Source organism: Alligator sinensis, unplaced genomic scaffold (genome assembly GCF_000455745.1).
Source record: "Alligator sinensis unplaced genomic scaffold, ASM45574v1 scaffold200_1, whole genome shotgun sequence".
Lineage (NCBI taxonomy): Eukaryota > Metazoa > Chordata > Crocodylia > Alligatoridae > Alligator > Alligator sinensis.
In genome coordinates this window covers 355,251-367,735 of record NW_005842453.1, presented here as the reverse complement: position 1 = coordinate 367,735, position 12,485 = coordinate 355,251, and positions in this window count along the sequence as shown.

Below are 12,485 nucleotides of genomic sequence, written 5' to 3'. Positions count from 1 at the left end.
GCTGGGGAACTCCCTTCTTGTCAGTGCAGAGGCAGAAAAGGATCTTGGAGTCATTATTGATGCCAAAATGAACATGCGCTGACAGTGTAGGGATGTGGTCAGGAAGGCCAACCACACATGCATCCACAGATGCATCTCAAGCAGGTCCAAGGAGGTGATCCTCCCCCTCTATGCAGCACTGGTCAGGCCACAGTTGGAGTACTGCGTCCAGTTCTGGGCGCCGCACTTCAGGAGGGATGTGGACAGCATTGAGAGAGTCCAGAGGAGGCCACTCGCATGATCAGGGGGCAGCAGGGCAGGCCCTACGAGGAGAGGCTAAGGGACCTGAACCTGTTCAGCCTCCACAAGAGAAGGCTGAGGGGGGATCTAGTGGCCTGTTACAAACTAGTCAGAGGGAACCAGCAGGCATTGGGGGAGTCCCTGTTCCCCCAAGCACTACCAGGAGTGACAAGAAATAACGGTCACAAGCTGGCAGAGGGTAGATTCAGACTAGATATCATGAGGCGCTACTTCACTGTCAGGGCGGCTAGGACCTGGAACCAACTTCAAGCGAAGTGGTGCTGGCTCCTACCCTGGGGGTCTTTAAGAGGAGGTTAGACAAACACCTTGCTGGAGTCGTTTGACCCCAGTACTCTTTCCTGCCATGGCAGGGGTCGGACTTGATGATCTGCTCAGGTCCCTTCTGACCCTACCAACTATGAAACTATGAATTAAGATTTATTGGAGTCCTGGGCAAACAAAAAATTGGAGGTCCACCACCAGGTGAGGACAATTTTTCTCTGCACCTGCCAGGGTGCTGCAGCTGGGCCTGTCCAGCCTCCTCAGTGCATCTTGGGTGAGCCAGGTGGCACGAGGGCTGCTAACATGAAGGTGGCCCTAGCCTTTTCACCCACAGGGTGTCTCACGGCTGGACCTACAGTCCTCTAATGCTGCAGGTTGGGCCAGGTTGGCCTCCAGCTGCCCACCTGCCCCTCTGCCCACTACTCTGCCAGCCCAGGTGGGGTGGTGCTGTCCCATCCTGTCCCAGCAGCACTGGTGCCAGTGGCCACCTACAGACAGCAGGGAGTGAGAGCAGGGCCACCCATGGGGCCTTCTGGCAGCAGGGAGGCCTAAGCCTACTCCTAGTCCCTGGCCAGGACAGAGGGGAGGAGGCTCATGCTGCCTACCCCAGATGCTCACAGCCAGGGTGCCCGCCTGGGCCATATTGCTCCTGGTGCCCCAGGGGGTCCCTGATTAGCAGGGGCCCCTGGGCCACAGGCCCATGCATTAATCTACCCCTGCTATTCATATATTTACTTTTGTAACATAGCATCAACTTACCCTTAAGACAGAGTCACAAAAAGCAACAGTGGCCGCGTCCACACGAGATGCTGACTGCGCGATAGTGTCACATGGCACGGAGTGTGACATGATGCTGCTGCACAGTAGTAATGAGCTACAGTGCAGTCAGTGTCACCTAGAAGCTGTTCGGCAATGCTACTGCATAGTAACCCCAATTACTGCACAGTCATTTAGTACTTACATACACTCACTTGTATACACAAGTATTACACATCCTGGCCAGTGAATCATGGCCAGTGAGAAGGAAGATATCCACTAAATCACGCAGCCGTGTAGACGCAGCCAGTGAGAAGGAAGATATTCACACATTGAACATTTTTTCAGGAACTTAGATATAAATAGGATCACACTGAGGTATCTGAGTTGACATGCGCACTGAATGGTTGGAATAGATTCATAGATTCATAGATGCTAGAGTCGGAAGGGACCTCAATAGATCATCGAGTCCAACCCCTGCCTTAGCAGGAAAGAGTGCTGGGGTCAGATGACCACAGCCAAATGCCTATCCAGCCTTTTCTTAAAGACCCCCAAGGTAGGGGAGAGCACCACCTCCCTTGGAAGCCCATTCCACATTTAGACTCTGGCCTTATTGTTACCCATGGATTTTAAAGCAGCACGTTGTCCTTCGTACATTGTTGAGAGTGCAGGGCTCCAGAGCTTGAGGGATTTATTTTTTGATACTGAGTAGCCCTTCAAAATAATAGCCTTTATGAATTTCACTGGTATGTATTATAATAACATTAATCATGATGAACTCACTTGGCACTAATGGGAATGTCATATGTACTTGTATAAGAATATTCACTGCAGTTCATCATTAATTAACTGGGCTATTATTTTAAAGTGTTACCAGACATGGTATGTAAAAATGGTTTACTTAGCAATCTCTGAGTGTTGAAATCATGTAGGCTCTTTTGCTATGGCTTGTGTCAGAAAAATCACAACAGGGAAAGACCAAGTTCTACATCTGATTTCAGCTGCATAGCCTTTTAAAGTCTAGCACCACAGAAGCTGCCATACTGGCAAAATAGGGTCAGAGTAATGATCTACCTCTTCCCTTACCCTGTCTCTGAGCATGCCCAGTGCCAGACACTTCAGAGGTATAGGTGAAAGAATATAAGTGGGTAATTACACAGTAAACAGTAGTATTAGTCTGGAACCTTGAGACAACCCACCATTAATCTTTTGCCATGTGGGAAATTGCCTGGTTGTTTCTACTCTTTATGTCTGGTCTCTTAGTCATGACAGTGACTTTACTTCTTATCCTTGACTACTTAATTTCCTCAAGAGCTTTCTTAATGGCTGTGTGTGTGAGGGTCTTTTTCATTATTTGAATGTCCAGATAAATAACATCAGCTCTCTCTATTTTATACACTAAAGCTGATGGCATATTTGAAGAATTTGAATAGATTGCAGAGATAGGCATGTTATGGACAGAAACCATTTTTATTTAGGCATATAAGAATCAGGAATGGAAGAAAGCTTCAGGGTCATCAACTCCAGTTCCCTGCTATCACATCATATAACCATAGCCATATCACATAAACCCTTTCATGAACTGATCATGCTCCAGTTTAAAATCCACTTAGGTTTCTTGCCCATATTGCTGCTCTTGGAAGGCTGTTCCAGAATCCCACTTCTCTGATGGTTAGAAAGTGTCTTCTAATTCCCAGCCTGCATTTTGTCATGGACAGTTTATATCCCTGTGTTCTTGTTTCTTATACCCCATTGTCCTTTATCTTACATAGTACTTCTGTCTCTATGCTTATCCTTCCAGGATATTTATCGGAGGGAGCAACCGTGTTCCTTTTCAGCCTTTGTTTTAATAGGTTAAACAAGCCAAGCGCTAATCTCTCAGAAGACAGGCTATCTATTCCCCTGATCATCCTAGTGACTCTTCCTTCTGCACCTCTTCTAGGCTGAATGACTCTTTCATGGACATGGGTGACCTGAATTGAACCAGACGAGTGCTCCAGATGAGATTGTAGCAGTGTCCTGTACTTCACAAAATCAGCCTACACAATGGCCCTTGCATATGTGATGCCATCAGGGCTCCACTGAGGATTAGTTTTGTTTATGTAGTTGAGGGTCTGAAAACTTCCTTCTCATTCAACTGAGGACTTGATATATTAGATGAGCCCACTCTCAGTGTATTCCCATTACTATTCCTTAACCTCATACGGGAACCTATTATGCTTGTCATCTAATCAAAATTATATAGAATCAGCCAGAAAAAGAAATCTCTATCAAAAGAAGTCTAATGGGGAAATTCTGATAATAACTAATGCTGGCTTGTACTCTTCAGCAGCTGCAGCTGTGTTGCTGCTTGTAATTTGCTTGGTTCCCTGTGTCTTGTAAACCTGTCAATTTAATCATAGATCCACATGAAAAGTCTAGCATCCTGGGGAACTGTCTGTGATACTCTTGGAAGAACTTAAGTCCTGAAACCAAACAGTAAATTAACTAGAGACATTGCTGTGGGATTTTCATCTGGAGCAGTTTTTATCTTGGTCGGATATTATTCCTAAAATATAAAGGCACACAGAACCCATTTTTTCTCTGGACCCTTCCTGAAAGTTCAAAAGTATATAAAAAAATAGAATATATTGTATTATATTTATGAAACCATGAAAAAGAAGCACCCGTGACTTACTTTATGGGTACTCTTGGCATAACTGAGAAGTCAGCAACATGAATACCCTAATATAACCAAACTGCAGTGGTAGAATTCAGTAATCGACAAACAGACATCCAAAAAATGAGAACCCTTGGTTCCAAAATGATACCTTTTATTACACTAAACTAGTTGGTGTAATAAAAGGTATCATTTTGGAACCAAGAATTCTCATTTTTTGGATGTCTTTTTGTGTCAGACCAACATGGCTACCAAGTACACCCCTGAAACATGGAAGATGCCGAATTTTAGCCGATTTTGGATTTTAAACTTCATTGCAGAACAACAAGGACGTTTGTTTTTTTTAGCTCCCTGCCTGCCATCTGACACCTCCAGGGAAGGAATTCTACCTGATCAACACATCAAAGAGCTACTCAACACAGCTCACAAAGACACTCCCATGGACCCAAAGGGACAGCCTTCCATCTTCAGCTCCCTCTGTGCAAAAATGAAGTTTATTTCCTACCTATGGGGAATTTTGACCATCTTGTACCATCTACACTTTTCCCAGAGCCTGATGAAGGGACTTTGATCCTGAAAGCTTGCAGAAAAGGACAATTTTCTTGCCATTTTCCAGTTGGTCTAATGAAAGGTATCATTATGGAACCAAGAGTTCTAGTATTTTGTATGTCTTTTTGTCTCAGACCAACACGGCTACCAAGTCCACCCCTGTAATAGACAAACTAAACTCAAGCTTAAATCATCTTCCCCCAAATTATTTCTCTGGATATCCAAAGTAAGGAAGACTTCTAAAAGTGGGGAATAAGTGAATTTTATAGCATGCTTCCATCTGGGTTCTTCTGGAGCAAGGGGAAAATGAATTCCAAAGTCACAGGTCTCCTGTAGACATCCATCAGTCATCAGCACTTCTTGCTTATATCTCTGAGGCCAGCTTGGTACCTCTGCTGATTTCAGCCATAATGGTATGATACAGAGGGAGGGCCAGTCACTCAAAGAGTGGGTCATTTTAACTGAGAACTAAGGAAAGCTAGGCAGCATCCAAGGTGGAAAAGGCCTAGACTGCCATATGCATGAAGTCTGTGCAGACACCGTGGGTGTCTAGAGAAATACAACATTGTGTGCCTTATATTGTAAAGCCAGGGCATCTCATTGTATATTAGGTGACCCAGCTTGTGACATGGGACCTTTCCATTACTTGCTCTTCAAGATTATCTATAATGCTGTATTCAGCATTCAGATTCAGAAGCTGTAGAAAGCATTCAGATGATCTTCTGGAACCTATTCATTCAGCACAAACTGAAATATGGCTCAGAAAAACACTGTCCTCAAAAAAGTGCTGGTGCAAAGGCTATGTGATAATTTAAATAAGGAAATGATGAGAGAGCTACAGAATTAATCTGTCTGTACATCTTCATGATGGAGCATTGAAAATGAGAAAGCTCATGAGTGCTTACATCATTACTATTCTAGATACACACACTGCTTTCCTGAATAATTGGCATTACATTTACTAGTGAAGGAAGCAACAAAATGGTACGGAAAAAGAGAGAGGGAGGGAGAGGGCATGCTTAGTCTAATCTAGTATCTTTTACATGTCTTGCAGTTTACATCAAATCAATTTAATCAGATTGGTTTTATTATATCTCCAGCATCAGAAAGAGCTAAAATTCATCAGAATACCCAATATCTGTTGTCTAATAAAGGCAGGACTGGACAACGACATTAGGATCCAGATGTTTCTCAAGAGTTCTAGGGCTATTCAGAGCTGCATCCAAACTTCACAACTCAGGCTTGTCCTGAATATTATTTTTGTGTCTTTTATGTTTTCTATCATCATTTTTCTCTATTGTCTGTCATCACAGCTTCTTTCATCTTCAAGCTCTATGGAGGAAAACAGTGACTGATTAGTCAAAGGGATGTGATGATCACATTGTTTAGATCATAAGATTTTGGGGGGAGCAGATTCTTTTCTCCATGGGTGGGGGGTACACTGCTAGTGCAGTCCCAGAAAAAATGCAGTGGGCATTGATATTCCAGAAGTAATAAATACAAGGGGTAATTATCTGTATTACCATAATTATGATTATCTGTCATAAGCGGAAGAATGAAGAGTGATCAGTACCTGATTGTAGTCTGCATGACATGCATGTGTATCAATGAAAACTCCTCCACTAAATTAAAACCATATGTAGTTGGATGGATGTCTCTGTGTGTGTCTGTGTGTGTATGTGTACAAGAAAGGTTTTAGATGAAAGAGGCTGATTTTTCAGAGATTCACATATTTTAAGGCCATAAGGGACCATTATGATCATCTAATCTGGCCTGAATAACGAAGGCCAGAGAACCTCATTGAATGATTTCACCATCAAGCCTACAATTTCTTGGTTGTACTGGATATCTCTTTTAGAGAGATGCTCCAATCTTGATTTAAAGGTTTCTAGTGATGAGGAATCTGCCATACCTTTAGTTAAATGGTTCAAATACTTAATTACTGTATTTCAAATCTAATATTCTATATTTCAACTTCTGGCTATTGGATCTTGGTATATCTTTGCTTGCTAGGTTAAAAACCTTCTACTCTCAGAAACCTTCTCCCTGCTTTATGCTTATAAACTATGATCCAGATTCTTTCTTCTAGAGACCCTGTACAGGGTAAGATTCTAATCACTTAAAGGCATATTTTCCAGCTCTCCAATCATTCCTGTAGCTCTTTTTTTTAAACCCTTTTGTAAACCTGTGTCATAACTGGACACAGCGTTCTAGAAAAAGTTTCACTGGGTGCATTTACATGAGAGGCTACAAGTGCAGTAGACTAATGCTACTGGAAAACCTGTGCTAATGAGCTAATTTGTAGCAGAATTAGTCTACTGCACATTAGCATCACAAAAAAAGTGTGTGCTGGTGCTAATGTGCAGTAGCACCAATTATGGTGCATTAAGTTTAGTAAATGTGCCATAATTATGGCGCATTAACAAACACAGCTCCTGGCCCAGCTCTGAGTGGCAGGATCGCCACGGCTGCAGCCCCAGAAGGTCCCCAGGACCCCAGGTAAGGCTTCTGGGGCCAGCTCAGTGCGGGTCCTTGCCTTCCTTACCCCACGAGGGGCAATTTGCAGCATGCTAGCAGGCATGTAGCACAGGCTTTCCCCAGGGACAACTGGCAGTGGCACAAGGTGTCCTATTGCTAGATGTCCCCGAGGAACCAAACATCCACGCTTGTGTGGATGCAGCCTTTGAATCCAGCTATCCCTTACCTCTTAACCTGACCTAAACCACCAGACAATACCTACACTGATTTCCACTATTGATGTTTCTAAGAATCCTAGTGCAGATCAGTTGGTGACCAGGAAAGAGAGTTTTTTAAAGGGCTTGTTATAATTAATTAAAATGTCTATTTAAAGATTGGATATTTCTTTCTCAAGACAGCTGGGGAAGCCCACTGAGGTAATTGCCTGAGAAGTGCACTTTTGGAAGGCATCATTGTAGGAACATGTCATTGGTTTTGACTATGGCGCCATGCAAAACGTAGCATGTCTTCCAGCAGAACTCTGCAAGGAAATCGGTAAATTCAAATTTAAAAATAAAAGAGAAAATGCCAATGTGTTTGTCGTTAAATCCCTTTCCTAACTCTAATCCATCCTTGACTTGTTCCTTTGTTATATTTTCCTTTTGTGGACAGCAGCCAGAAAAAACATGGTCTTGCAAGCTGTAAAAGAGGATAACAAATAGGGCTTGTGTGCTTCTGGGTGTGATGGATGAGACGTGGCCGGATGGGGGTGTACTTTGAAAGTGATTCTATCCACAGTAGTTTGACTCTAGTGCTTGTGACGTGAAGGACCCCATTGTCCACAATGACATCTCATTCACAGAAGCTGGCAGTGAGCCTTACCATGCTAGGCTGTAGTTTGGCTTACGGGTACAGAGCTCAAGAAATGGCAAGCTCTGTGTTGTCAGTGTAACATATCTTTAAAAACACCTTGTGACAACTTGTTTCCTTCTGAAATGCCTCTGCAAGTGTGAGGCAGAGATGGTTCTGTGGTTAAGTACTGTGACAAAATGCGTTCATTCCCAAGTTGCCACAGACTTTCTGTGTGACTCTGGGCCAGTTTCCCCAAGTGATCCCATTGGGATTTAGGCTCCAGTGTGGTTGTGCCTTGAAATGGGACTTCAGTTCCTAAGCCAAAGTGCTTTAGGAAGTCTTACCATTAATATCCAGTCCAAGTGCTTTGGGAAGTCTTACCATTAATATCTTTGGCTTGGATCCATAAAAGCACTTAAGCACCTGACGTGCAGCTTAGGTGGACCTTGTCCAAGTGAATGATCCTCAAAACCTGCACCCAGCTGCTTTGGTCTGGCAATCTGGGGTCCTTGTAGATGCCCGTTTAACTTTACTGGTGAAAACGTAGGTACCTAAATCTCTGTTGCTGCTCATGGCCGGAGCTGCCAGGAGTGGGTATGTCAGCACCCATCTCTTGCTTAAGCTGTTTGGGATTTCACAGACTAAGTGTCCCTGTACCAAAGTCCCTGAGCATCTTAACGTGCTTAGGCCCCGTCTAACACCCACTAACAGCATTATGTTCAGTACAAAGCAGAGCAGTCACAGCGGTGTTCAGTCCAAATCATAGTTGCTAGCGCAGGAAACTGGTAAGGGGGCATGGGGGGGCATGTGCACCTCCTGAGATTGGCCCCCAAAAGCGGGGCAGTTTTTTTGCCGCTGTTTTTTTGTCGTGTGGGATGGCAGTGGGTGTGTGTGTGTGTGTGTGTGGGGGGGGGGGCACTAAGCCACAGCACAGAAGTATAGGAGTGAATATGGGGCTTTTGGGCCTGCCCCCCGGGCCTGCCCACAAATTGTGCAACCCCTCCTGCCTCCCCAGACTCAGGCGGCGCCAGTCACCCCTGGTTGCTGGTAGGGGAAATGATGCTAGTGCCACCTTTTATATAAAGCCTAGTAGTCAGCGAACTTGCTTAGCAAGGGGGAGATTTGGGCTCAAAGCCCTCCTCAAATGTCTCTCTCACAAAGATGCCCTAATGGTGAGGGCCATCCCTTGGAGGAAGGGGGCCCTGGGATCTAGTCCCTGCTCCAAGTGTTGCTTAGGTATGTTCCTTTCAATAGTTTTTGGACAAAATGCATTGGGGGTTGGACCCAAGTCTGTCTCGTTCTCCAGGGGAACTCTGTGATCATTGGGTTACAGAGTCCTGATCCCTCTTGTAAACGCTCTCTCTCTCTGTTGTTATGTCAGCGCTCCTTTCTAGCCAGGGCACACGAGTGTTGATGAGTACTCCCATTCACTATAGCCAAAAGCTTGATAGTGATAGTTGGGTGCTGCTGGGAGGTAGGAGATGTGTGTTAACTAGGGTGGCCATTTGTCCGGTTTTATAGAGGACAGCCTGGTATTCTGCTACTCTGTCCTCTGTCCTCTTGATACGAAACTCAACGCCTTTATGTCCTCTGGTGTGCTCCACAGACTTCCACCAGTCTGACATAAAGGCGGCCAGTTTCATATCAATAGGAGAGAGTAGCAGAAAACCAGGCTGTCCTCTATAAAACCGGATGAATGGCCACCCTAGTTTGAACACAGCATTACTTGGTGAAATCAAACAGCTGTATGTCTGTATGAATAGTAAGACAGACATCCATTCCTACAGCGTCTTTGGCAGCAATCCTTTGCTTCAATTTCTCCACTTCCTAGGTGAACAGCCGATGGACAAACATCCTTTTGACATGCTACTTTATATCCCTTTCCTCTCTGCTGCACCCCACTGATGACTTTGCTTGGCAAGTTCCCAGAGAACAGGCATACATTTGAGTAAGCTTCACCGTGAGCTCTGGAGGAAGTACAACTGCCCTTCTTTGAGAAATCCTTTGCCATCTATCCATTGTCATCTCATAGATTCATAGATTCATAGATGTTAGGGTCGGAAGGGACCTCAATAGATCATCGAGTCCGACCCCCTGCATAGGCAGGAAAGAGTTTCTTTCTAATGTCCAGTCTAAATCTGCTCTCTGCTAGCTTGTGGCCATTATTTCTTGTAACCCCCGGTGGCGCCTTGGTGAATAAATACTCACCAATTCCCTTCTGTGCCCCCATGATGAATTTATAGGCAGCCACAAGGTCGCCTCTCAACCTTCTCTTGCGGAGGCTGAATAGATCCAGTTTCTCTAGTCTCTCCTCGTAAGGCTTGGTCTGTAGGCCCTTAACCATACGAGTGGCCCTTCTCTGGACCCTCTCTAGGTTATCTGCATCCCTCTTGAAGTGCGGTGCCCAGAATTGCACGCAGTATTCCAACTGCGGTCTGACCAGTGCCCGATAGAGGGGAAGTATCGCCTCCTTGGACCTATTCGTCATGCATCTGCTGATGCACGATAAAGTGCCATTGGCTTTTCTGATGGCTTCGTCACACTGCCGACTCATGTTCATCTTGGAGTCCACTAGGACTCCAAGATCCCTTTCCACTTCCGTGCCACCCAGCAGGTCATTCCCTAGGCTGTAGGTGTGCCGGACATTTTTCCTCCCTAGGTGCAGCGCTTTGCATTTCTCCTTGTTGAACTGCATTCTGTTGTTTTCTGCCCACTTGTCCAACCTGTCCAGGTCTGCTTGCAGCTGTTCCCTGCCCTCCGGCATGTCCACTTCTCCCCATAGCTTTGTGTCATCTGCAAACTTGGACAGAGTACATTTCACTCCCTCGTCCAAGTCGCTGATGAAGACATTAAAGAGTATCGGTCCAAGGACCGAGCCCTGCGGGACCCCACTGCCCACACCCTTCCAGGTCGAAACCAACCCATCCACCATGACTCTCTGGGTGCGACCCTCTAGCCAATTCACCACCCACTGGACTGTGTAGTCATCCAAGTCACAGCCTCTTAACTTGTTCACCAGTATGGGGTGGGATACCGTATCGAAGGCCTTCCTGAAGTCTAAGTATACGACATCCACCCCTCCTCCTGTGTCCAGGCGTTTCATAACCTGGTCATAAAAAGAGACTAGATTAGTCAGGCACGATCTGCCTGCTACGAACCCGTGCTGGTTTCCCCTCAGCATAATTTGTCCTGCCTCTTCCCATACCGCTTCTCACTGCCTCTGCATCATCTCCTGTCACAACATTGTCTCTCAACACACTATTGGCCTCTAGCCCTAAGGCCAAATCTGGATAGTCAGGTCCCTCTTCCAGCCATTCTGATTAAACTTCTAATTATGGTGGACAAGTGTTGACAGAGGTTCCTATCTTTGTTATACAATGGTTCAGTGATATGCAAGACCCAAAAAGGAAGATACATTTATTTCTGGGTTCCATTATCAGGTTGTGTCATGCAGAAGTTCTGGCTAGGATGTTTTTTTCACTGAAGGCATATTAAATATAGCCCTCTTGTCCTGTCACATAAGAAAGATGGTATCATTTCATTATCCTTGTACCCCAAATTTAATTTAACCAAAATCACTGAAAAATCCATAGTGTGGGGGTACAGGTGGGGGAAGGCAGGAAACAAATACCAATGAGATATGTTCATCTTCCAGTTCATCTGTGTATAGGACTGGAGAGCTTCTTTATTAAAGCTGCCACTAATGTTGTGACTTCAACATCAACAGATTAGAATATGAGGAAACTAGTCCAGGGATGAGGCAACGCACCACTGATGTATTGCTGCTTCTCAGTGCACTTACTCGGTCCTGTGTCACAAGGGGAAAATACTTGCTGTTACCCTTGTGCTCTGGCTTATCACCACTAGCACTACCCCATTTCAGCTCTTTTTTCTTAGTTTCTCTCTCTCCATTGTTCCTTCACTGACCTTTGCTGTTACTGGGAGGTTTAAAACTTTCATCTTAGCCCAGACCTGCCATTTTCATATATACATAATCCCTACTGAAGTCAGCGGGGACGTTGCCTGCCTACAAATTGAAGGAATGAGTCAGTCCCTCCCTGTTTTGATTCTGTTGTAATCAACACTGCTCTGTTAGACCCCGAATCTGATTTGCTTTCACTGTAGGCTCTTAAGCTCCCGATTCCCTTGATATGCTTTTGCTTCAAGGAAAGAACCTTGCACAGGGTTCAGCTCATAAACGTTTAATGAAAGAACTTCCTTTTCATTCTGTCATCCCTCCATGTGTGTTAGAAACATAGTGTAGTGCTTTACTTTAGCAAGGGGAATAGCCTCTCTCTTTGAGCCCCTTTCAGTGCAAGCCCCACAGGTGAGAATTAAGATAAAAATGCAGATTGAATATACAGCCTGTGTCCTGCAGCTCACCCGTGTTCACCGCACATGTCCCTTCAGAGCACGCAAACACAGATGTTTGTTCTTACACAATAGATCAGTATTAGATTTATATTATCAGAGGCTTTATTTAAACTGGTAACAATAAAGCATCAGCAAATGATTGGGGTAGTACAACAGAAAAAAAAATCCATGGCTTCAAAGCTTTGGATTTGCTGGTCGTGTGTGCATATGCTTTGTTAACAAATGGAAATGTCCACAAGGAATAGTTCACCTTCAGCTTGAACTCTTATTTTTTACT